The 26,402-nt window shown below is 40.9% G+C and overlaps 1 protein-coding gene across 3 annotated transcripts in view; it reads left to right on the top strand.

Moving 5' to 3' along the window:
- The window catches only part of LOC138956537 (uncharacterized), a 50,301-nt gene that overhangs the window by 9,160 nt on the left and 14,739 nt on the right, over positions 1–26,402 (top strand). The window contains exon 1 of one of the 3 annotated variants that reach the window (XM_070327873.1): positions 2,205–2,291. The exons of the other annotated variants lie outside the window; for them this stretch is intronic. The gene's annotated coding sequence lies outside the window, so the exon portion shown is untranslated. Of the gene's footprint in view, positions 1–2,204; positions 2,292–26,402 lie in introns of those variants that run through there. 3 annotated transcript variants of the gene reach the window in all.

Raw genomic sequence — 26,402 nt, 5'->3', positions numbered from 1 at the left:
ACCTTTAATGTAATGAGAGGTGTTTTCTGAAAGTATTGAGACTCGTTGGGACTCGAACTGATTCCGGGAGAGAATTCCACAAAACGCTGCCAGAATAAGCTAAACTTGATTTAAAGAGATCTATCCGTGGAATGGGGACATTGAATTTTCGGTTTGGTTTGGCTTTAAATTTTGTAATGAAAGCACGTGGTGCATGGCCGGAAAGGATTTTGTGAAGGAGCACGCCTTTATTTGATTTAAATCTTTCTTTTAAGGGCAACATTTTAAGTTTCTTATAATCGTCTAAAACGAGACTGGATTGTTTTAATACAATTGATTTCAGTGCTCGTCTGTGTAGACTATACAGTGGTTTTAAAATATTTGCACTGGCAGAGTCTCAGATGGTCGAACAATAATCCGTGATGGTTTGTATGTACAAGGTTGCATTAAAAAATAATAACCTTGAGTGCGGATCAAGAAAGTGTTTCATTCTGTTCAACAGATATATTTTCCTCGACATGGTTTTACACAACGACCTAACATGATGGGCCCAAGATAAATTAGTATCGATATTTACTCCCAAAACTTTGTAATCTCCTACTTCCGCTATTGCGTCGTTGCCAATTAATAAGGAATGAGGGTTATTCTTGATGTTTTGTCGTTTTTGCCTTGTTGTAATTAACATGTATTTGGTCTTTTGGGGGTGAAGACTCATGTGGTTATACTCCGTCCTATTTATGAGATCATCAACACTGTTCTGCAATGATGAATATATGTTGTCTAAATTTTTTTTATCAGAAGTGTGTATGGTCGTATCATCTGCAAAGAGTTCACAATCATCATTAATACTGAAAGAAATATCGATGATATACAGGGAGAAGAGAAGTGGCCCAAGGACATAACACTGGGGGACTTCATATAACACAGGTCTTTTACTTTACATAGTGGAATTCACGCAGACGGACTGCTCTCGCCCGGCTAAGAAAGAGGAGAGGAGGCATAAGGTTAGGGGTGACAATCTATACTTAGCTAATTTTCTTAAAAGTAACTCATGATTAATGACGTCGAATGCTTTTGCAAAATCGACAAAGAGAGAGAGAGAGAGAGAGAGAGAGAGAGAGAGAGAGAGAGAGAGAGAGAGAGAGAGAGAGAGAGAGAGAGAGAAGAGAGAGAGAAGAGAGAGAGAGAGAAGGGTGGGAGGGAGAGACAGCCGAGTGTGTATATATGTATGCTATTGTGTGTATGTGTGTATGTATGTGTCAGTGTGTGTGTGTGTGTGTGTGTGTGTGTGTGTGTGTGTGTGTGTGTGTGTGTGTGTGTGAGTGAGAGAGAGAGAGAGAGAGAGAGAGAGAGAGAGAGAGAGAGAGAGAGAGAGAGAGAGAGAGAGAGTGGCGATTTGTCCTTCGCTGTGGGTATGCAGTGCCTTGGCATTGTATTGCTGCCGTTAGAGAAGTGGTTGCTAGATGTAACAGTATAACTTCGCTACAAACATGTATCGCTTGAAAGAAATTGACCCATCTGTTTCCTCCAATGCTCGTTTCTTGATGTTAAACAGCCGTACTTCTTCTTTCTGTACTACTGTCTGTCTTTTTGTTTCTTCTTTGTGACGTCATTTTATTCATCACCTTTTTAGTCCCATGAAGAGAAATTGTCACAATGTGCTACATTTTGCTTGCAAACGTTCATGATTTTCCAATGTACTTTTGGGGTGCACCTGCCCTGTTATCCATTGTTGCAAGTTGTTGAAATCGACCGTAAGGTGTCTTTGCGAGTTGCTATCTCAGCGAAATGAGTTCTTTCTTTTTTTGGTGTTTAACGTCGTTTTCAACCGTTCAAGGTTATATCGCTACGGAGCGAAATGAGTTCATCCGAGTCTGAGTTTGAAGAGCTGTACTCTGATGATGATTATGTCACCACTTCTGAGCAAGAAAGTGACACTGATGGCTCCAGTGACAAGGAAAATCGCCCACCAAAGGCCAAAGCTTCAAGAAGGTGTAACTCGTGTTTGAATTACCTCCCCTGCCACGCTGTTAACCATTGAAACGAATTTTTATTTGAATGATTTCTTTAACCATTTTAGTCACTTTGGTTCATTTTTGACATCATCGAAATCGTGTCTTTGTACTTTCAAGAGCAATTAATGAAAAAATGGTAATTTGTTCAAAAAAGTGCAGTGTTGTTGTGTTTTCTTTCCCACGACTAAAGTGACTTGTTGCAGATGTTTGCGTAACGTGTTCCTGGTGAAGTGGAGGCTCAAAATCTTGGTCTTTGTCTTTCTCCTGGTCTGCTTTGTCGCTCTCTGCATCGCCTATGTAAGTAATATCATCATCATCATCATCATCATCATCATCACCCGACTTTGGTTTATTTTTACCAAGGCCGTCTTTAAAATGTCTCTTTCCCGATCACGAACATGTTCAGCGCAAGAGATGTTTTTCTCAGGCGTTCACCTGGAATAGACGGGTCTATCAAGTGCTTTTTAAGAACGCGTACGTGTACATGCACGTGTGGCGTAATTAAATATAGCTTATGCGTCAAGGTCTTCACGTCGTGCTAGCCACAACGACGTGTAAAATGGATTCCAGAGCACAACAGTTTCTAGAGGAAATATGGACCACGTCTAGTTTCAAACTGATAACCTGTTTTCTTGCAAAGAAGTTTCATTTTCTGCTTAGTAGGTGTTCTCTCTTTGGTTAACCATCACAGATATTACACGCAAGGAGCTATATTGGGAAAGATGTTTTGACGAATTTGACCTTAAAAATCCGAGGGACATTTTCTATGTTGTAATATAGGTTCTTTCTTTCTTTCTTTATTTGGTGTTTAACGTCGTTTTCAACCACGAAGGTTATATCGCGACGATGTAATATAGGTACCCCTATAATGATTCGCTGGAACTTGTTTTGTAACTATGGTAATCAGTTAAATTAATTCATATCGGCGAGTGGTTATCGACGTCAGCTCTACCAAATTTGCTCGGGAACACCTCCTGTGCTTTAAACTCCGTAACTATTAAGCGCCTTTTTCCCATTTGGCCGCTCGTCTAAAAGGTGTTATAGCTTGAATGTACACCACGATAAGGGAGACAATTTGTGTCCCCTGGTTTTGTTCCTATCGTATGATTTTAAATCTCTAATTGTTGAATCAAGATGTGGTCTATCACCACTTCAAAATGGACGCGCTCCCATATTTTTAATCTCATCCCGATTGGCTGTTATTTCGCATCATAATTGACGCACAAGATTATTAATTATCTGTAACTATTGCGGAAGAACTTAGACAACAACTTTCTGCGCCTTAACCGGGTAGGACAGTTATGGCCGTTTAATTGCATTGCCTAAGGTTTCAGTCTAGCACCGAGAAAATACACAAAGCTGATGAAGCTATTTGTTCTCGATTACGTCAGCAAGGACGCACTTCTTGCCATTTTTCTGGATGATTTCCTGCCGAGTCCAGCGGCGTTTCCGATAAATAATAATAATAATAATACGAATATTTATAACGCGCACATATCTCACCAACAGGCGACTCAAGGCGCACATACACTCATTCACACACACGGAGACTTAAAGTCACCAACACACACACACCATCAACCATTAAAATATGTACAGTTATTCAGGGTGGGATGGGGTGGGCAGTGTAGAATGCATGGATTATGTGGAAAAAAGGAATGTCTTGAGTGCAGATTTGAATGATTCGAGGGACTGTTGTTGACGGAGGGGGAGAGGTAGTGTGTTCCATTGGCTAGGTGCTTGGAAAGAAAATGAGCGTTGACCTGCTGTTTTGAGTTTGGTGTGGGGGATGTTGAGCTTGAGGGAGTCGGCAGATGATCTGAGTGCTCGTGAAGGGACATAGAGAGAGAGAGAGAGTCGGAGAGATAGGCAGGGGCGAGACCATGGAGGCATTTGTAGGTGAGAGTGTTGATTTTGTATGTGATACGGGCAGGAACGGGCAACCAGTGGAGCTGATTTAGGAGGGGGGTGATATGATCTCCCTTTTTCTTTCGTAAGACAAGACGGGCAGAGCTATTTTGAATGCGTTGGAGACGAGAGATAGAAGAAGAGGGAAGACCCGCCAAGAGAGAGTTACAATAGTCAAGACGTGAGAGAATGGTGGAAGTGACCAGTTTGGCGGTAGCATCTGTGGTGAGGTACTTGCGGATAGTGGCGATGCGGCAGAGTTGGAAGTAGCATGTTGAAGATACTGTGCATTTGATGCGATCTCTTGGAATTATTGTTCACCCGGATAAATCTGTCTTGGAACGTACCCCCCCAGGTCATAAATTCAAGGGACATGACTTTCAGGTTAACAACGGAACAAGCACAGAATTTGAAGGATTGCTGTGTCAGTCTGACAGAACATAAGAAACTGACAATAAGAGATCTTTCAAAAGTGATTGGGAATATTGTTGCCAGTTTTCCTGCTGTGAAGTATGGTCCGCTTTATTACAGATATCAATTTCGGAGAATGCCGGTGTAACACGAGAAAATTACTCCCACGAGATTTGTACTCCGGAGTAAAAATTTCGTACGAAAATGTTACTCCCTTTACGAAAAAAAGTACTCTACCATTACACGAGAAAATTACTCCCCACGACAGGTGAGTTCCGAGTAAACATTTCGAACAAAAATGTTACTTCCCTGACGAATAAATAACGAATAAATTACTTCACCCTATAACACGAGCAAGTAAACTTCCCATGCCAGGTGTACGAAATGTTTACTCCCTTGATACCTGTTAGTCTTGGTGGTGGAAGGGGTGGATGGAGGATAGTGCGACATTCGTTTGCGCGAGATCACATATTGGCATTATTTCTTCGCCCGCATCCCATTTTTGCGTACGAGATTTTTACTGGAAGTAAAACAAATGGGGAGTAAACATTTCGTGGAGGGAGTAATTTTTACGTGCCTTGGGGAGTTATTTTCTCGTACGAAAGGTGTACTCGGAGTAAGAATTTCGTACGAAATTTTTACTCCAGAGTAAATTTTTCGTGGAGTAAAAAATGTCGTGTTACACCGGACCAGAAAAAGCACTGCACGCTTGAAGGTGCAATTTTGACCGGCACTGTGTGTTATCGCCATTGGCTTGTCAAGAATTACTGAGTGTGTTGGACGAAGTTGGTTCTTGATGCGCATCTAACCTTGTTTTTTGTGACCCAAATATTGTTGTTACAGGTGCTAGCCCTATCGGTTGGGGATGTTGCTGTGACCGAGTTCGTACAGGGGGTTTGTGGTGTCCTGTAGAACGCCAATTTCATATCAAATATTTAGAGTTGAAAGCGGTATTCTTTGCATTGAAAGCTTTCCAATAAAAAATTAAAGGAAAGCATGTTCGTCTTCTTGTACACAACACTACAGCAGTAGCCTTCATACACAAAATGGGAACCAGTGTTTGCCGCCATTCAGAGCCATGCAACAGCATCATAGCTGTGATCTGGCAAGATTTGGCTAAGCTCGCCTCACATTCCCGGAAAAGGAAAATACCGCAGCAGACGAAGACTCGTAAAGCAGTCTTGATACTGAATGAAAATAGGATAGCGCAGCGCTTGTGAATGCGCTGCGAGCAATAGGGGCTACCTTTTCTGTTGAAATGTTCGCTTCTTGTCTGAACAAGCATTGCGATACGCCGGTTCGTTTCCGCCCAGATCCAGAGGCCTGTTGATGCCTATTGTGATTTTTGTGTCGATTTTTCATTCGGCCTTTCCGTTTTTGTCTGGTCGATTTTGAGGGTACCCTTATTTGAGCGGCGGTCACGTGATCCCTGTAAAAGAAATATTTAATCAAAAAGGTGATCCTGATAGTTAAGTGAGCGGCCTTAACTGGCATTAACAGTTTTAACGAAATTACACGGCAATTAATGCTTCAATTTGGGTTCGAAATTGTTGCAATAATTGTGTGGCCAAGTTTATATCATTCTGTTGTGTTAAATAGAAAATGTGCTTTAAAATGAAGAAAACCGTTAAATAACCATTTTCGTAATTTCGGGAACAACACAATTAAAATCTACTTTAGTCTATTCCGTATCATTTACTGATTCCAAAAATATGCTCAAATTGAAGAAATTCGTTGAATACAAATTATATTTCGAACTTTCAATCTCTGTGCAGCTGACTAATGGACAAAACAGCTTAATTTTGAGTGTGGAACATGCAAATGAGGTCCAATTAAAAAACTATAGGTTATATGTGTGTGTGTGTGTGTGTGTGTGTGTGTGTGTGTGTGTGTGTGTGTGTGTGTGCGTGCCTGTGTGTGTGTGTGTCTCTGTGTGTGTGTCTGTGTGTGTGTGTGTGTGTGTGTGTGTGTGTGTGTGTGTGAGGAAAGCATGATTATCTCAAAACCTACTCAATGAATTTTTATGAAACTTTTAAGGGATATATACTCTGGAGGTTATTTTCTCTGATTTTTGAAAGGACAGTTTGATGACGTCATATTTTCCTGTTTGCAAAATTTGAGGCGGCACTTCAATGGTAAAACAAATGTCATCAATTTGATTGAAATTTGTATCACACAATCTCAGGCAATAGGTCTGCATTTCAGCTTGGTACCTTAAAAGATTTGTTGATCAATTTTCATTCAAAAAGTTATCATTTGTTCACTGTGGTGTAAATTGGAGTTTGAATCCGATAAGAGATATTCTTGTATTTTGTATTGTTAATGACTCATCCCTGGTTTCATTGTCGATCTTTCAATTTCAGATTGATGGAGTGAACTAATGTTTTTATATTGCTTCATGCGACTTGTTTGGTATTTTGTAGGCTGTGATAATGTCGCCATTTAGATGGTAAGGTTACATTTTAAGGCAGTTGTCTCTTAAAATATGCATATTTTTCTCCAAGATCGTTTTTCTTTATAATACTAATAATAAAGATAGCTTATATAGCGCCGCTTCACAAATTTAACTATGCTCTTAGCGCTGTACATCGAGATATAACAATTTCAATAATATAAATACAAAGATGATATTATCATAATACACATTTACAAATATCACTCACGTGCATACATCCTCGTGCACACCTCGCGCATACACACTCCCACTCATTAGCAAGTGCTTCCATCCCCCTGCCACTGAGATGTTCATATACCCCCCTGGACAAGCTCACACCATGTCCGTCTCCTCTCTAGACTGTACATACACTCAGCAAGAAAAAGAAAGACTAAATGCAAATTTCATACACAACCCTATGGCTCAATCAAAGCTGAAGCAACTATACAAAAAAGACACATTCAAACAACGAATCTAACTTCCCCTCTAACAGTCTATAAAGATGGCAAGGACAGTTTACAAGGATTCGCGAAAAAGGTGCGTTTTAAGGGAACTGCGGAAAGAGTCTTTAGAAGGAGAATGGCGAACGGAGGAGGGGAGAGAATTCCAGACAATGGCAGCCGCAGAAGCAAACGAGCGATCTCCAAAAGAAGGCAAGCTTCGCTCGAGAGTTTCCAGTTTGCGACTGTCAGCGCGTGAGCGGAGGTTGTAGTCAGAGGGATTGTCATATGTGACGAGCGGTTCCTTGAGGTATTTAGGGCCATCTTCAAATTTGGCAGAGAAACAGATACAAGCAAGCTTGTATCTGATACGAGCGGACACGGGAAGCCAATGAAGGGAACGAAGAAGTGGTGTGACATGATCAAACTTCTTAGAACGATATATCAATTTGGCGGCAGAGTTTTGTACCTTTTGGAGTGACTCGACAAGTTTTTGATCACAGCCATAGAACATGCTGTTGCAATAGTCTATTCTGGATAGAACTAGAGAACAGGCTAGAGTTTGAGCGGCTTGGGGGGTAAGATAGTGGCGGATAGAACTGATTTTCCTTAAGTTACTGTACGCAATTGTGCGGATGTTTTGGACGTGCTGGGAAAGGTTGAGGAAGTGGTCGAAGGTAACGCCAAGATTAGTCACAGAAGAGACAAAGTTGACGTCGCTATCGCCGACATGAATGCTAGAAGGCAAAGAATTTTCAGGGAAAGATCTATACTGGGACCTGACAAGCATGGATTCAGTTTTCGAGTCGTTTAGCTGTAGTTTGTTAGCCGTCATCCACGCCTTTACAGCAACAACACAGTCTTCCATTTCACTCACAGTGGTATCAATTTGATCAATCTCACTGTCTTTGTACAACTGGTTGTCGTCTGCAAAGGCGTGGTGATCGATAGGATACTGTTTGACGAGGTTAAAGAGGGGGTTCATGTACAAAACAAAAAGAACTGGACCCAACACGGATCCCTGAGGAACACCGAACTGAAGGACTGTGGATTCTGAACTGATGCCGTTTACCACGACTGTTTGAATCCTATCCGAGAGATAGGATTCAAACCAGGACAGTGCAGAACCTGTGATGCCAAAAGTTGCCTCAAGGCGGGCTGTCATAATTGAGTGGTCAATGGTGTCGAACGCAGCGGACAAATCGAGAACTGAGTAGTAACTTTACTTTGAAGAAAAAGTCACAAAATGGAGTGCAATTTGTATCATTACTTTACAAATGTATGTTCTTGCCGTGCATCATAGCAAAATAGCAGTTCTGAAGAACAGAATTCCCATAATCAATCGATATTGCTGCTTTAAGTACGTAACTTATAAATGACGTTTTGCATTGTTATTGTTAAATTTGTAATTGCTTCTTTAAAGAGATCGGCATCAAATTCCTTTGACGTTTATTCATTGGTTTAATAGAATTCTGTAACATATCCTCAAACATCTCAATAAATGTAAGAGTCTGCATACATGTTTTACTGTGTCATCCAAAGGGTTAAAAGGTTTCATAAAAACATATTTTCAAAGGTCTGTGTCAAGACTAATTTTGCGGTAAAAAAAAGAAATCTGTGATTGAAGATTTGAATCCAGCCTAGAGTGGTCCGTCTGGTCGAAATATAAAGTGTGCTACTCGTGGTGTTTTAAGGTTCTGGTCTTCCCATGTCCTTGTTTTGATTTCTTTTCTTTTAATAGCGTTTCTGCATCGAAAAGACTCCTATGTCGAAATGAGCTCGATCTCTTCTTCGTCGTCGTCGTCTTCTTCTTCTTCTTCTTCTTCTTCTTCTTCTTCTTCTTCTTCTTCTTCTTCTTCTTCTTCTTCTTCTTCTTCTTCTTCGTCTTCTTCTTCTTCTTCTTCTTCTTCTTCTTCTTCTCCTCCTCCTTCTCCTTTTTCTTCTTCTTCTTCTTCTTCTTCTTCTTCTTCTTCTTCTTCTTCTTCATGCCTTCTCAATCTGTCTAATCATTTGTTCTCAACATCCAGGTTCCTTTGTTCCCCTCCCCTTGCGACAACCTACGCAATTTCCGGAGGCTGGACCCACGTGACAACACTGACGTCACCATCGTCACGGCTTTCTTCGACCTGGGAACGTTTCAGAAAGGAGACAAAGCACAGAACCTCTATTACACACCACACAAGTACTTGGAGTGGGGGAGTGCTTTTCGGTATCTTCAAAACCCTCTAGTAGTCTTTACAGACTCAGCCAAGATTGAAGAGTTTTTTTGTGGAGGTGCCACAGGCTGCGAGAGTTTGCGAGAAAAAAGGATTAGCAGTCAAGAATCTGGGCTGGAAGAGACTAAGAAAACGGTTTCAGAAAAGACAAATCGGATCAAAGTAGTTCGTCTCTTCAACCGGACACACATTTTTGCATTTCAAAACTTGGACAGGGTAAGGGAGATATTTGCTGACCCTTCCTACCCAAAGTTTTACCCGAATACAGTACTACCCGAGTACGCTTGCACCCAGCACGCCAAACTAGATCTTATGGAAAGAGCAATTTTGGAGGAATACTTTCAGTCGAAATACTACGCGTGGATTGATTTAGGCTATTTCCGGGAAAACTCCTCACGGAAACAAAAGTTCTGGATCACAGTACCCCCTGGAATGAACGACAAGAAAATAGCGGTAACCCAGGTCAAATCCCCAAACCACAACGTGGACCCAGGCGTAATATTTAAAGAGAATGCTTATTGGGTGGGAGGTGGGATGGTATTAGGCAGTGCGCACGTTGTGTTGAAGTTCGTGGCAGAGTATCGTCATGCTGTAGACTATTTCTTGGACCAGGGATTGTTTAACACAGACCAACAGGTGATTTATTCAATGTACAAGTCAACAGCAGCAAAACATCTTGGAGTCACCACACAGTTGCAACTGTTTGGACAGCATCGGTCGTGTTGGTTTTATCTGGGATATGAGTGTTACAGAGAAGACTAACTTGGAACCCGCTTGTAAGAAAGTCCAGGGGAATTGTTGTTGTTGTTGTTGCTTTCTTATATCCGAGTTGTTTTGGTCTTTTTCAAAGTCATGAAATTAATGAAAGGCGATTACGGCATTGTGTTTAAGAAAACATGCTCAAAGATTGGCAGTCTTACATCCTTAATGTAAACGATATGTTTATTCTTGAAAAATAAAATCTAAAACAGTTGATCTATGGTATCCAAGACATACATTAGCCTCATCTCTCGCCTTAAAATGTTGTATTGGATGTAAGGATAGTTTGTATGAAAAGACCTAGTCTTAGACCTTTATCTTTGTAAAATAAAGTTCCATCATCATCACTCTTTCTCCCTCTTCCTTACGTTCTCTCTCTCTCTCTAATCTCTCTCTCTCTCTCTCTCTCTCTCTCTCTCTCTCTCTCTCTCACACACACACACACACGCACTCTCCCTCAAAAACTATATACAGTGGTCGTCGCTTAATAAAGCCACTTCTGGACTGACGAAAAATGGCTTTAATAAGCGGCGGATTTATTAACCGGCGGTCCAGGAATACGTCATTTTTGAGAGAAAAAAAGTCTTCTCTTTTGTTTAGTCACTCAGTAATTTCTTTCGTCATTTACACTTGTTTGAATCTAAACAAAACTTCACGAAGGATGTTAAACTTTTGTTTTAATTATGTACATGTACGTGTACTTTGATCACTTCGGTACATCAATAATTTCACTGTCACCGCCACGAATCATTACTCGGCAGAGAAGAACGATTTTATGAGTGTTTGTTTGTTGGTCGTCTTCCACATCAGAACAAGATAATGTGAGTTTTAGTCACAAACTACGTGATTTCTCTGAGAAAACTGGCTTTAATAAGCGGCGGGTTGGTTTTATTAACCGGCTTTTTCTAATACATAAGATATAGTGATAAATCCGGACCGTCTGAAATTGGCTTTTATAAGCGGCTGGCTCTATTAACCGCGGTTTTATTAAGCGGCGTCCACTGTACATATATTTTTTTTTTTACTATATCTTCTTCTTCTGCGTTCGACGGTTGTGGTTGGTTTTTTTTACTATATCAATTCGCAAGCACATACTAACCCTAACAACATGCACTTACACACATAACTATTCATAATTACATTCACATTCACGCGGCTGCCTGAGAGCCTATAATGCAACTCCTTAAAAGTGAGAATAAGCTATCATTAATTTAAACTGGTGGAAACCATCAAACTGCTGCGTGTTTTAATTGAAGCTGACTTTTAGTGATCATATTCATGCTGTTTATAAAAAAAGCTTAGCAGAGACTTTTTCTTCCCAGGAAGCAAAATTAGTTTAATGTCAGCCAAAGTGTTATGAAGCTTGTGTATTGCAGTTAAATTAAACATATTCTTGTTTTTTGACTTTGTGACATAGTATTGATACCATAAATGTAAAAGAAAAGAAGACCAAACTACACCGCATTGTTTGGACAGCCAGCAACCTTGTTTGGCAACCCCAAATACAGCTGACCAGTCTCTACCAAGATGCCATGAAGCGAAAAGCTATCTATAGTGTCCGTGATTCGAACCAGGCATCCTCTCCACCTTTGTTTTGAAATCGCCCCTTCGGGTAAACGTTTTAAGGTCCCGTTGGCACGTAAAAACAAGTTTTAAAATACATTCATTCCCTCTACAGTCACGGTTCTAAATTCTTCTCGCATCATACGAAACCTGGCCAGCTGAATAAAAAACCAGTTGAGTACACGAAAAAAGTGTGTGTGTGTGTGTGTGTGTGTGTGTGTGTGTGTGTGTGTGTGTGTGTGTGTGTGTGTGTGTGTGTGTGTGTCTCTGTGTGTCTCTGTGTGTCTCTGTGTGTTTCTGTGTGTTTGTGGAAGGGAGTAGAGTAAGATGATCAGCAGATCTATATTTGGTTATTGTACTTCATGTCCAAATCTGTTTACTTTTACCTATACCGGCTCTTGTAATTAATTTTAAAATATGAGGTGTGGGGGGGGGGGGGTGTGATTGCGAGTAAAGGAGTTTTAGTATTCAGACCAGCAGACATATGTTCATTGTACTTTTATTTTTTTTGTTTTAAATGTTTTTTCTTTTACTTATTCCAGCTACTGTGACTTCTTTGACGATATTATATGTACGTGTTCTGTGTATGTGGGTGTGGGTGGGGGTTTGGGTGTGGGTGTGTTTATTGTGAATGACGCTTTATGTTATACAATGATTATGTTGTTAATGTTGGTGTATGTATTTTAATTAATGTCATTGAATTTATTTTAGCTGCGTATGTTGGGTGTGCTTGGCTGGAGTGAATGAAGTGAAAACCGCATCAAAACGAATTCCCAAACTTGGGCAATCAAATATTCTATATTCTGAATTCTGTATGACGCAGATAGGAAAAGCCGATTACAGTTTGTTTGACAGCATACATCTCGCTTGCAACTGGTTGTAAACAATTTGTATTGCTCACTAAATGTTATATTTTACTGAAGGAGCGTATACTTGGCATTAGGTGTGTCCACTTTGACCCAAAATTGCGTATAGCTGCTGTGCTGTATTGACGATCTGTCTTAATTGAATCTACATACATTAAGCTTTCAGAACATATACAACTATTCACCAAACCGTATTCGTGGCTTAAAATGCCTTTCCTAGGCGACTTTTCTCTCTCAGTTTTGGCCGCTCGATAAGAGGGGTCGGGGAGGGAGGGAGATGAGAAAGGTTGAGGCGAGGGGGGGGGGGGGGTCTGTCTTTATGCAAGGCACCTATTCACGATTGAAAGGGCGGCGCAACCTCTCCTGCACTAAAGTCAATATGTCCTGATATGTGACTGGTTGTTTTGCAAATCATATGCAGTGATCCTCGATATGCTGAATCGTTTTATATCTCGTCGCAGTCGGAACGACTTACGTAGCCAGATTAACCTGACTTTAAGCCCTCCAGATTATTACCTTTTGGGTCAGTTCAACCACTGTTAGTTCATTCTTCGGCTGAAGACGTCACAAGTTGCATGCACCAAGCAAGGTTTGAGAGTGTTTGTTTGTGTGTTGTTTTTTGTTGTTTGTTTTTTAAACTAACCGACACAACCAACAACAACAACAGAAAATAATTTTTCATATTTAGCTTTTACCACAAAAAACAAGTCTTGTATGTGCCCTTTGAGTGCACAGATAAGATTACAATTTTGGGTATTTATTTTGTAAATAATGAAAGAGCAATAAATGTCAACAAGAATTGGGAATTAAGAGTTCAAAAGATTGAGAAGATAATTAAAATTTGGAGTCGAAGAGATTTACGTATTCATGGTAACATTGTAATGATAAAATGTTATTTTATTTCACAGTTGGTATTTGTGATGCAGACAACCGGATTGCCAGAGCGGGTTTTGACAGAAGCGAATAGATTGTTTTATAAGTTTATTCGGCAGAAATAGAGTTCGAATAAACAAGCATTTGAAAAAGTTAAAAGAAAAGTAATGGAGAAAGAAATAAGTGAAGGTGGGTTGAAAATGTTAAATGTGCTCATTATGCAAGAGTCTTTTGATTTACAATGGATTGGACGATTGTATGAAAAGAAGGGACAATTTTACATAACAATTATCCAACAAATATTGTATTATGTAAAATGCAAATCAGAGAGAATAACAGATCATATGTTGTACGGAAAGTTGATTTTGTTGAACATTTGTTCTAAGAGTATAATTATACCGGTAAAGTTGTTTTGGACGAAGATAGAACATTGGATAGAGGAACAGATTAGATTAAGGGTTACGTTTCAAATGCAGGATATAATATTTGGGTTTCAAGACACAAGTTGCAGTAGAAAGAGGAGAAATGTTGTAAATCACGAAATATTGATTGGGAAAATGTGTGTTATATATCTTTAGAAAGACAACTTCTAGCGGATCAGTGTTTGTAATTTTTGAGTTTCATATATTCAGTAGAATAATTGAATTGTAAATATGTGACCCTCCACCACGGAATGAGTCAGATATCACCCTTGCATGATGTTCATATTTTTACAGTTTCCTAAAGAGTTTGTTATGCTCTATCCAGTGGTAAAAACCGTTTCAGAAAAGAGCAAAAGCTATGTTTGAGTTATAAGCGTGTGACTAAGATGACCCTAGCCCTCACACTGTTACCAGACACTCCCCGGACTTATATTAAGCCTAGCGCAGAACCGCGCGAGGTGACATGCGACTCATTTCTTGGTGGAGGGTCACATATATGTATTTCCACTTAACCCTTAATCCAATATTTTCCAGATGTCTGCTCCAGCCCCACTTTCTTTCTGCGTTCCTCAAGGTTCAGTACTCGGTCCCATCCTTTTCATCATGTACACTAAGCCCCTCTCCACACTGATTCAAAACCATTCTGTTTTAAATCAGTCTTTTGCTGATGACACCCAGCTGTATAAACCCAGTCCCCCTGCAGAGACACATTCCGCCATCCAGACCATTCAGACATGCATCACTGATGTTAAATCGTGGATGGTCGATAACAAACTCAAGCTGAATGATGATAAGACTGAAGTCTTACTGTGCAAAAAGAAGAACACTACATTTCCCTCTCCCCAACCTGTTTCTGTTCAAATAGGCAATACCGACATTCTTTTCTCACCATCAGCTAGAAACCTTGGATTCACCCTTTCATCTGACATGACCCTTAACAAACATATATCTTTAGTCTGTAGAGCAGCTTATTTTGAGCTTCGTAAGATCAGCACCATTCGCCACACACTCTCCTCTCAAACAACTAACACTCTTGTCTGTGCCTTTGTTCTTTCTAAACTTGACTACTGCAACTCTCTTCTCTCTGGCTGTCCTCTGTACCTCCTGCATAAACTACAAAAAGTCCAAAACTCGGCAGCACGCCTCATTCTCAAAGCACGAAAACGAGATCACGCAACACCACTTCTTCACACACTGCACTGGTTACCTATTCAAGCCCGCATTGACGACAAACTATCCACCCTCTGCTTTAACTTCTTTTCTGGCTCGTCTCCTGCTTACTTCTCTGAACTCCTCACCGTCTATTCTCCAGCAAGACAACTCCGTGCCTCTTCTGACTGTCGCATCCTTACCATTCCACACACCAAAACCAAAACATACGGACAACGCACTTTTACTTTCTGCGCACCCACACAATGGAATTCTCTCCCCTTTCACATCCGCCACTCTCAGTCACCCCAAGCATTCAAACGAGCACTTAAAACGCACCTCTTCAAGAAATACAACCCCTGATTTTGTTTTCTCAGTCCATCAGTAGGCTACATGTAGTGTATTTGTTGTTTTAGTGATAATGTATATAAACATCTAGGACTGTTTTCAGCATAGTTGATAACATGTTCTGTTTGATTAAGGGTATTCAGCTGGTATTTCCTTGTTTTTTACTACCTATTTTATTCATGTTTTTATTACTTAGTTAGTGGAAGAATCTTTTGTAATGTATGTGTGATGGTGTATGCTTTTAATTAAGCGTTGTTGACTATGAATGTAGATGTAAATGCTTGTATAACTGTGTTTTAGTTTTAAATGTGTCAAGCGCAAAGAACCCCCCGCGGGTTAGGGGGAGTCCCATATTGGTTGGGACTAGAAAGAATTTACCCGATGCTACCCAGCATGTCGTAAGAGGCGACTAACGGTTCTGTTTCTTCTCTTCTTTTGTCTTATTTCTGCCTTACCAGTCCTTTCACCTATATTTCCTTCCAAGAAAACTCTCCCTACTATTCCCTGCAGTTTTCCAATTCTTTTCTTGTTGTCTTATTTCTACCTGACTGGATCCATCACCTTTATTTCACTTACCAAAAGTCTTCTTTTCCACATCCTTATTTCTCTGCACACCGCATGTCGTATGAGGCAACTAACGGATTCTGTTTCTCCTTTTACCCTTGTTAAGTGGTTCTTGTATAGAATATAGTCAATTTTTGTAAAGATTTTAGTCAAGCAGTATGTAAGAAATGTTTAGTCCTTTGTACTGGAAACTTGCATTCTCCCAGTAAGGTCATATATTGTACTACGTTGCGAGCCCCTGGAGCAATTTTTTGATTAGTGCTTTTGTGAACAAGAAACACTTAACAAGTGGCTCTATCCCATCTCCCCCCCCCCCTTTCCCCTATCCCATCTCCCCCCTTTCCCTCGTCGCGATATAACCTTCGTGGTTGAAAACGACGTTAAACACCAAATAAAGAAAGAAAGAAAGAAAGAAAGCGCAAAGAGCATAATTGTAAAATTATGATGTTGCGCTATATAAATGCTCATTTATTATTATTATTATTATTATTATTATTATTATTATTATTATTATTATCATTATTATTATTATTATTATTATTTAAGTTATTGAGACATCCCAGTGCACTAAGGGATTTATAGAGCAAATCGAGAAAATTCATTATTGAACTCAGCGCATAGCGCTGAGTTCAATAATTATTTTCGAGATTTGCTCTATAAATCCCTTAGTGCACTGGGATTGTTTCAATAACGATATTGTCAGTACCGCCATAGAAAAAAGAAGATTCCAAACGCACATTTTGCAACGCGCATTTGAATAGGCATAACTGTGTGGTCAGGTCGTGTACAGTAAAGATCTACTTTTGTGTGGGGTGTCTCAAGTGTGTCGTGCTTTCGTCACACGCATTTTAATTTCTGTTGGTAAATTCCAGTGTAGCGTTAATCTGAACAGTGATGATCTTTCAGAGAGACCTCATTTGAACTCGGAGAAAGGACTGTGCTCTTCATTATTTGCGATTCGAAACCTCCAGTCGAGCTTCGACGGATTGACTGTGCGGAGTGACTCCCCTTGAATTGACTTGAAGCGGGACTCGACGGTTCGCACATTTTCAAAACAAATGTGGCATATTTTTCGTGTTGTATCTTCACTCATCGGGGAGTCTGATACTAAATTAAATATGAACGGTAAAAATGCTCTGAACCCGTGTATACTACATTGGGTGTGCACGTTAAAGATCCCACGTTTGACAAAAGGGTCTTTCCTGGCAAAATTGCTTAGGCACAGTTAATAATTGTCTACCATACCCGTGTGACTTGGAATAAGGCCGTGAAAGGTAAATATGCGCCGACATGGCTGCAATCTACTGGCCGTATAAAATTTCATCTCACACGGCATCACTGCAGAGCGCCTAGAACTGTACCCACGGAATATGCGCGATATAAGCCTCATTGATTGATTGATTGATTGAACCCTACACGTATTATATCCCCATCGTTTTTTCGTTCACATTTGCCCAACATGTTAATTTGCTGAGCGGGGTTAATGTCGTCTGCTAGGCCGCTACCTGGGCAATCGAACCACTGCAGTCTGCACTGAGTCTGCACGCATGAGGCAGGCTGGTAATAAGTCTTATATATGGTAAGAACGTTCTGAACCTTACACGTTTTCGATTACGATTGTTCTTGCCTTGAAATAATAATTCGGAAACCATTCATTTACTGAACTGATGTAGTCGTATTTCTGTGTAGTCTGCCACAGAGTCGATCGAGTCAGTCTTCCAAACTGGTCTAGCTGGTACGTTATCGGAATAACACTTGTGTTTTCTGTTAGCCGCTGGGAATTGTATACTAACTCATCATTTGGTAATGTGGATGATAAGCTACATGCCACTAACACGGCATATGAGAAGAATCTATGCAAGTCGGCGAAAATTAGATGAAACACAGCGGCTTCTATTTTTAGATCACTGTCACTGGCACAGGCACATGCAATCTGTCAGAAAAAACCCACTTCTGCTTTAATTGAGAAGCAGGGAATTTATGGTCATTTGGTATTGTGGAGAATATAAGCTACATGTCATTAATTAATTCTGAGGATGAGAGCACAGTCTCGCTTAGGCAAAGGGCGGAAGAATACGCTCTGTGGAAAAGTTAGCGCACTCCAAGAGTGCGCTAACAGTTTTAGCGCATCGCCATTAGCCAATCAACTGGTTCACATCAGTCATGTGACACCAGTACTTACTGACAATTATCATTATTATTATTATTATCATTATTATTATTATTATTATTATTATTATTATTATTATTATTATTATTAATAGAGTTTAAACAAATTTAAAAGTTAACAGAAAAAAAGATCAATGAAGAAGGATGCTCACCGCCTATTTACACACACAAAAAAGGAAAAGAAAAAAAAGAACAAAAAAGAAGGAAACCGTTAAAGGAGGGTTTGAAGCAGCCTGCATGCAACTGAGGTCAACAACAACAAAAGTCTTGTATGTGGTACCAGATTTCCTCCGTCTTATACAGGTTTTGTTTTGATTTCAGCCTATGCATGACCCAATCTCAGCGCGGCAAGTTTGTAAGTCAAATGCATTTAAAAAACAAATTGATCGACTCAACAGTGCGAGGTTTTAAATGTAACGGTAGCCAAGCTAACCTCATTTAATCCCTTCAGATTATTACCTTTGGGGTCGTTTGAAGGACCTAGTATACCCTACCCAACATTAGACAATAAGGGACTTGAATACAGCAATGACAGGCAGGGTCAGGGCATTTACGATGGAGGAATGCGTTCATGTTATTGGTGAATCGTCTGCGCCACTGTGCAGGTGTAACTTCACACCGAAGCGGGTCATGTTTCCAGTCATTAAAGTTGAGCGAATATCTTTCAATGGTTGTTGTGCATGAACTTCAGTATGTTCATGACCATTCCACACATTTTCCAGTGTGTGTGTAAAATGGTCCGACTTTTACCTTTCCTCCAAACGGTTTGGCAAGGTTTCAAGGTTTTATTTTTGGTTTTAGGACCATAGGGCATTAAAGCTAACACAAATACACAATTAAGTCACACGCACAATGAGAGTGCAAGCAGGCACAGCAAACAGTTAACTCTCACCACTTCCACACAACTTACATACTCTTTTGTCCCTCGGGATATTCATAAAACGTTCTTGGTGAATAAGCAACTTAATAATTTTTCTCTCAGCAACCCAGAGAAACACGGCAAATATTTTTTAAAACAAAACTCATTCTTATACAAACAATAATTATAACAAACGCTATTGCTGGCAGATTCGCTTTTCCAGCATTGCAAATATTGGTCTCGCAATCTACAAGGCTCTTAATTTTTTTTACTGTAAATGGCTGATCAATCCACAAATATGAAAACCCTAGCTGATTTAACAACGAATAATCATAAGGCATTCATGGAAACTTTATATGTGAACTCTGAAATAAATTCAAATATAACTTTAACATCAGACAAGAAATCTTTGAAGTGCCATTTTTTCAAATCAAGCATCAAACAATACCAATACACCAATAATCTACACTGGGCCTCTAATTTGATTGGATACTGTCCTAACTCTCCAAAAACTATACACGATGGGGTAGACTTATTCACTCTTAAAATCATTGTTAATTAGCGCAACTGAAGGTTTGATACTAAATCACTCACAGCTATAAAAAGCGTGCCAGTTCAGTCTGCTGTGCTGGACTTTTTGTTTGTTTGTTTGCTTAACGCCCAGCCGACCACGAAGGGCCATATCAGCGTGTCACGTTTCACTATATCAAAAAAGGTGATTATGAACGGTTAGTTACTGCTAACTAACTAACCACACCACGATCCACTCTCGCAGTCATACAAATAGATAGAATCAACAAAAGTACAAGTTTCAAACGCCTGTTTATATACTATCTCGCCACCTCCCTTGAGACTTCACTCCAAAAGATGTTTTTACGTTCAAAACGTAAAAATAGGTCGCTGACAAAAAATGCCAGTTAAAGTTTAGAAAATGATAATCTTTCTTTCTTTATTTGGTGTTTAACGTCGTTTTCAACCACGAAGGTTATATCGCGACGGGGAAAAGGGGAGAGGGGATAGACCCACTTGTCAATTGTTTCTTGTTCACAAAAGTACTAATCAAAAAAATTGCTCCAGTGGCTTGCAACGTAGTACAATATATTACCTTACTGGGAGAATGCAAGTTTCCAGTACAAAGGACTAAACATTTCTTACATACTGCTTGACTAAAATCTTCACAAAAATTGACTCATATTCTATACAAGAAACACTTAACAAGGGTAAAAGGAGAAACAGAATCCGTTTGTCGCCTCTTACGACATGCTGGGGAGCATCGGGTAAATTCTTCCCCCTAACCCGCTGGGGGTAGAAAATGATAATAACACGCTGATCCCGTGTATAGACAGGAAAGATAGCTGTCTGTAAAAAGCGCTGGTTAAATTGCAGTTGTCACAACCCACGTCGTCACCACTCAAATATAATCACAAATAGTAAAAGATGACTTGGTGGTAAAAGGGCGCAATGGCACGGTAATAATAATAATAATAATAATTGTCAGTAAGTACTGGTGTCACATGACTGATGTGAACCAGTTGATTGGCTAATGGCGATGCGCTTAAATCTGTTAGCGCACTCTTGGAGTGCGCTAACTTTTCCACAGAGCGTATTCTTACGCCCTTTGCCAAAGCGAGACTGTACTCTCATCCTCAGAATTAATTAATGACATGTAGCTTATATTCTCCACAATACCAAATGACCATAAATTCCCTGCTTCTCAATTAAAGCAGAAGTGGGTTTTTTTCTGACATATTGCATGTGCCTGTGCCACTGATCTAACAATAGAAGCCGCTGTGTTTCATCTCATTTTCGCCGACTTGCATAGATTCTTCTCATAATATGCCGTGTTAGTGGCATGTAGCTTATCATCCACATTTCCAAATGATGAGTTAGCATACAATTCCCAGCGGCTAACAGAAAACACAAGTGTTATTCCGATAACGTACACAGCATTTGGAAGACTGATTCGATCGACTCTGTCATACCATAGCAGACTACACTGAAATACGACTGCATCAGTTCAGTAAATGAATGGTTTCCGAATTATTATTTCAAGGCAAAAACAATCGGAATCGAAAACGTGTAGGTTCAGAACGTTCTTACCATATAATTATAAGACTTATTACCAGCCTACCTGGCTCATTCGTGCAGACTCAGTGACAGTGCAGACTGCAGTGGTTCGATTGTTCTTGCCTAGCAGACGACATAAACCCCGCTCAGCAAATTAACATGTTGGGCAAATGTGAACGAAAAAACGATGGGGATATAATACGTGTAGGGTTCAGAGCATTCTTACCGTTCATATTTAGTATCAGACTCCCCGATGAGTGAAGATACAACACGAGAAATATGCCACATTTATTTTGAAAATGTGCGAACCGTCGAGTCCTTCGTGGGGTAGTCAATTCAAGGGGAGTCACTCCGCACAGTCAATCCATCGAAGCTCGACTGAAGGTTTCGAATTGCAAATAATGAAGAGCACAGTCCTTTCTCCGAGTTCAAATGAGGTATCTCTGAAAGATCATCACTGTTCAGCTTAACGCTACGCTGGAATTTACCAACAGAAATCAAAATGCGTGAGACGAAAGCACGACACACTTGAGACACCGGCCCACACAAAAGTAGATCTTACTGTACACGACCTGACCACACAGTTATGCCTATTCAAATGCGCGTAGCAAAATGTGCGTTTGGAATCTTCTTTTTTCTATGGCGGTACTGACAATATCGTTATTGAAACAATCCCAGTGCACTAAGGGATTTATAGAGCAAATCTCGAAAATAATTATTGAACTCAGCGCTATGCGCTTCGTTCAATAATGAATTTTCTCGATTTGCTCTATAAATCCCTTAGTGCACTGGGATGTCTCAATAACTTAAATAATAATAATAATAATACGAATATTTGTAACGCGCACATATCTCACCAACAGGCGACTCAAGGCGCACATACACTCATTCACACACACGCAGACTTAGAGTCACTAACACACACACACTATCAACCACTCAATATGCACAGTTATTCAGGGTGGGATGGGGGTGGGCAGTGTAGAATGCATGGATTATTTGGAAAAAAGGAATGTCTTGAGTGCAGATTTGAATGATTCGAGGGACTGTTGTTGACGGAGAAGGAGAGGTAGTGTGTTCCATTGGCTAGGTGCTTGGAAAGAAAATGAGCGTTGACATGCTGTTTTGAGTTTGGTGTGGGGAATGTTGAGTTTGAGGGAGTCGGCAGATGATCTGAGTGCTCGTGAAGGGACATAGAGAGAGAGAGAGTCAGAGAGATAGGCAGGGGCGAGACCATGGAGGCATTTGTAGATGAGAGTGTTGATTTTGTATGTGATACGCTGCCGTGTAAAGGCAGAAGGAAGCAAGTCCATGAAACATAGTTTCGAGAAAATCGACATTTTCTGTTTGCATCACTGTTTTGGAATGAAAAGCTTTAAATGATTTTTTTGTTTGCTGATAACATGTAGGGCATTATTGTGCGTTTCTGCTATGAATATTAAAACCCTCTTTTGATTCATCACTTAGAAATAATGATTTTTGTGGACTTACTGCCTTTTGCCGAATTAACTCCCTAAACTCATTCACTCAAAAATAATGGTAAAAGGCAGTAAGAGGACATACTGCTTTCTGCCAAATTATATCCCGACTTAAATCTTATTTTAAAAAAATGGCAAAAAGCAGCATTGGACTTACTGCTTTCTGCCATATTATATCCTGGTCGATATATCTGGCTGAGAAAAGGGCATAGAGCAGCAAGTGGACTTACTCTTGTTGACGTTTCTGTAACGGGTATTTTTTCCATGGATGGGTTGTTAGCCCTTCGCACAACCCCCAACCTGGAGGGCCAGGGTGTATACTTAGTCTGGCCCCATTCACCTCAGACCTGTCCGGCGTGGTTACACCTGCCAGGAGCACTATGAAGGCTCCGGCCGGCATAGCTCTTTGGATCATCAGGGCACGCAAGCTGCTACGCCACGGCAAGGCATATACACCAGTAGTGGACTTACTGCTTTCTGCTAATTTATTATCTCCGAAAATTGAAAGTAAAAGAAAATACACGCAACACTGCTTTTGGAACGTTTTTTCAAATGTTACTTTACGTCCAGTGATTTCGTGAATTTCTGAATGCACAAACAACTTCCTTGGTGAACAATTTGTATTTTCTTTTGTGATTAACTGAGACAAATGTTCCCGTTTTCTTAAATTTCAACACATGCTCAAGTTAGTCTTTGTCTTGGTTCCTCGTTTTGCTTATCATTCTGTAGTCGCTCACTCATGATTAACTTTATTGTTAATCCGTTCTTGTGTCATTGATATCGTTTAAAAAGATCATTATTTTTAATACAAGTCTTGATACTCTCTTTTGATATTCACAAGACAAATATTGACTTGAACGCAAGTCTTTTAACATTAAAATAAAAATCTAAGAAAACGTTTACACACACACACACACGCTTTTTATCTTGCTGCTTGTCTGTAACACACACACACACACACACACACACACACACACACACACACACACACACACACACACACCTTTTCTTTCCTTCTCACTGTCTTTCTCGCTTTCGTTTGAAAATAAGAATTAGAATCCAGGATCTGACAATAAGACGTTTTATTAATTTTATTGAGTTTGACTAACGATTTCCAAAGGACACAAAATTAAAGCAACAGCATGACAAAAATAACTAGTGTGTCAAGCCGCCATTATACCAGAATTAAGAATAGGTCATCGTGCAGTCTTGATTTCCAAAGTACACAAAATTAAAGCAACAGCATGACAAAAAGAACTGGGTTGACAAGCCGCCATTATACCAGAATTAACAATAGATAATCGTGCAGTCTTGATTTCCAAAGGACACAAAATTAAAGCAACAGCATGACAAAAAGAAATGGTTTGACAAACCGCCATTATACCAGAGTTAACAACATACTCGTGCAGTGTTCACTTTCAGCTGAAGTGTTCCACTTTTGAACAAAATTTGTTTAATTAGTCTTGAAAACTGTGTGATGAACTATATAACCATTTGTAGTTGTACACCATGCGCGCTACATTTGCTTGTAGAATTACATAGTAATTCACACACTGTCCACAAACATTGTAGTTGAGTGTTCAACTAGCAAAACCGGCCACAAACCTGCAAACTATGATGTAGTATATTCATTTATCACCCCATCTACCCCAGTTACAGTCTACATCCCTTCTAAAACTATTCACTGACATTCTGCCATCCGACTGATGACAATTATCAACTACAGCGATTAACTGGATGTAGATTTTTTTCCATGAGCCTGTTTGGATTTATAACTAACAAACAATCCCCCCACCTCCTCCCCCTCCTCGTCCCCACGTTCTGCATCTCTGCGCTCAGCATCTGTTATTGTCAAACTGAAAGTTGTCAGTATTACTCCTCTTCCTCTTCTTTGGCCCATAACCGTCGTATGTTGCTGGCATTTTCATCTGGGCAAGGTCCATTGTGGCCTCTTCTCCTGCAAGCCGAGGTGGTTGTATCTCGCAGTTGCAACCTGCCAGCAACGCTTACACATCTGTCAAATGAAAAAGGCAGCAAAAGTGAGACATTTTATTGACAAATCTCCTCCCCACCCTCCTTCACATTATCCTTTTCCTCTCTCGCGCACATCACCTCCCCCACCCCCCCCCCCTCCGAGCTACTATAATGACAAACGATTACTGCTGCTGATGATGATACTAATACTACTGCAACGAAAATGATGTAAAGATGTTGCTCGTTTTAAAATATACCTCTTCAGCCCGAGAAAAGAAAGGAATGAAAAAATGTTGCACGCTATTTTGGGCTGTGTCAGTGAAACATACCTTGTTTTGGGCCCTTGAACATAAAGGGGCAGTGGTGGCGAGTATCCCTCAGACTGCATGTGTGTGTCGTCGCTGCCTGTCCCACTTCGAATCACATTTCTGTCAAATACAATAGGACACAATACTTATTCCGATGGTTGGAAGCACAAAGAGACCGGATAACAATCCTCCAGTATAATGTCATACTGCCGTTCCAGATCTAACACGCTGTCAGTGCTCAAGACCACAAGTCACTCATTCTAGATCAAAACAACTATCTCTTTGTATTAGAAACATGCTATACTGTTCAAAAAAAGAAACGCATAGCTTGTAATATTTGGTTAATTTAGTTATATGGCTACAAGGATATCCACCAAACTGCAGAAAATGTTTATCTGGTCGTCGACCTTTCGTCCATTGCCACAAGTGAGCTCTGCACGTGACGCATGCGTTATCAGTGGCTACAATGTCAAAATTGCTCATTTGGCATGACCACTCGTCATGCTTCAGTGTAATCTCGTGAAACTCGGGGAATATTGAGCTCTCACCATGTCTTCCAAAACCCATAAAAGCGGATTGTTCGCCACAAAGAAATCAGACGACAATTCAGCGACGAAAGATGGCCCGATTGAGCAGAGAAGACCGCCAAATTGCATTGGGCCGTTTACAAGCAGGCCATAGTGAAAGTGCAATCGCCAGGCACTTCCACGTGTCCCAGAGCACCATCAGTAGACTGTGGGTCAGGTTTCAAGCCACTGGCTCCGTTGCTGACTTGCCACGAGCGGGAAGACCAAGGGCGACAACTGCTGCTCACGACCGCTTCATACGGCTCCGCCACCTCCGGAATCGTTTCCTGTCGGCCTCATCTTCTGTCCAGGCTCTCCCCGGGCCACACCGATTATCGGACCAGACCGTGCGGAACCGCCTGCATGAAGCTGGTTTGAGAGCTCGCAGACCTCACAGAGGAGCTGTCCTCACCCGCCGCCATCGCCAGAACCGAGTGCAGTGGGGCAACCAGCACCTTCGCTGGACCGTCCGGAATCACTGGAGACACGTGTGGTTCCGCGACGAGTCCTACTTCCTGCTCCAGCGACATGATGGTCGGAGGAGGGTCTACCGGAGAGTAAACGAACGTTACGCGCCCAACTGTGTGGATGAGGCACCCGTTCATGGTGGTGGAGGCGTCATGGTGTGGGGGGCGATCAATACCGCTGGAAGGAGCACCCTGGTGCACGTCCAAGGGCGCATAACTGCCCAACGATACGCGGAGGAAATTCTGCGCCCACACGCCCTTCCTCTTCTGGCTGACCAGGATGCCATATTCCAGCAGGACAACGCTCGCCCGCACACAGCACGACTCACCACCCAGTTCCTCACCGACCACCATGTCCAGGTGCTTCCCTGGCCATCCATGTCGCCAGACATGAACCCGATAGAACACCTCTGGGATGAATTGGACAGACGTGTGCGCAGGCGAGAAGAAGCGCCGGCAAATCACCGCGATCTATTGCAGGCACTTCAGGAGGAGTGGGACACCATCCCACAGCAAGATATCCGGCATCTGATCCAGTCCATGCCCAGAAGGTGCCGGGCAGTTGTT

This window comes from Littorina saxatilis, unplaced genomic scaffold, assembly GCF_037325665.1.
Source record: "Littorina saxatilis isolate snail1 unplaced genomic scaffold, US_GU_Lsax_2.0 scaffold_123, whole genome shotgun sequence".
Lineage (NCBI taxonomy): Eukaryota > Metazoa > Mollusca > Gastropoda > Littorinimorpha > Littorinidae > Littorina > Littorina saxatilis.
Note: the sequence above shows the minus strand (reverse complement) of the source record. Positions and strands in the feature narration are given on the sequence as shown.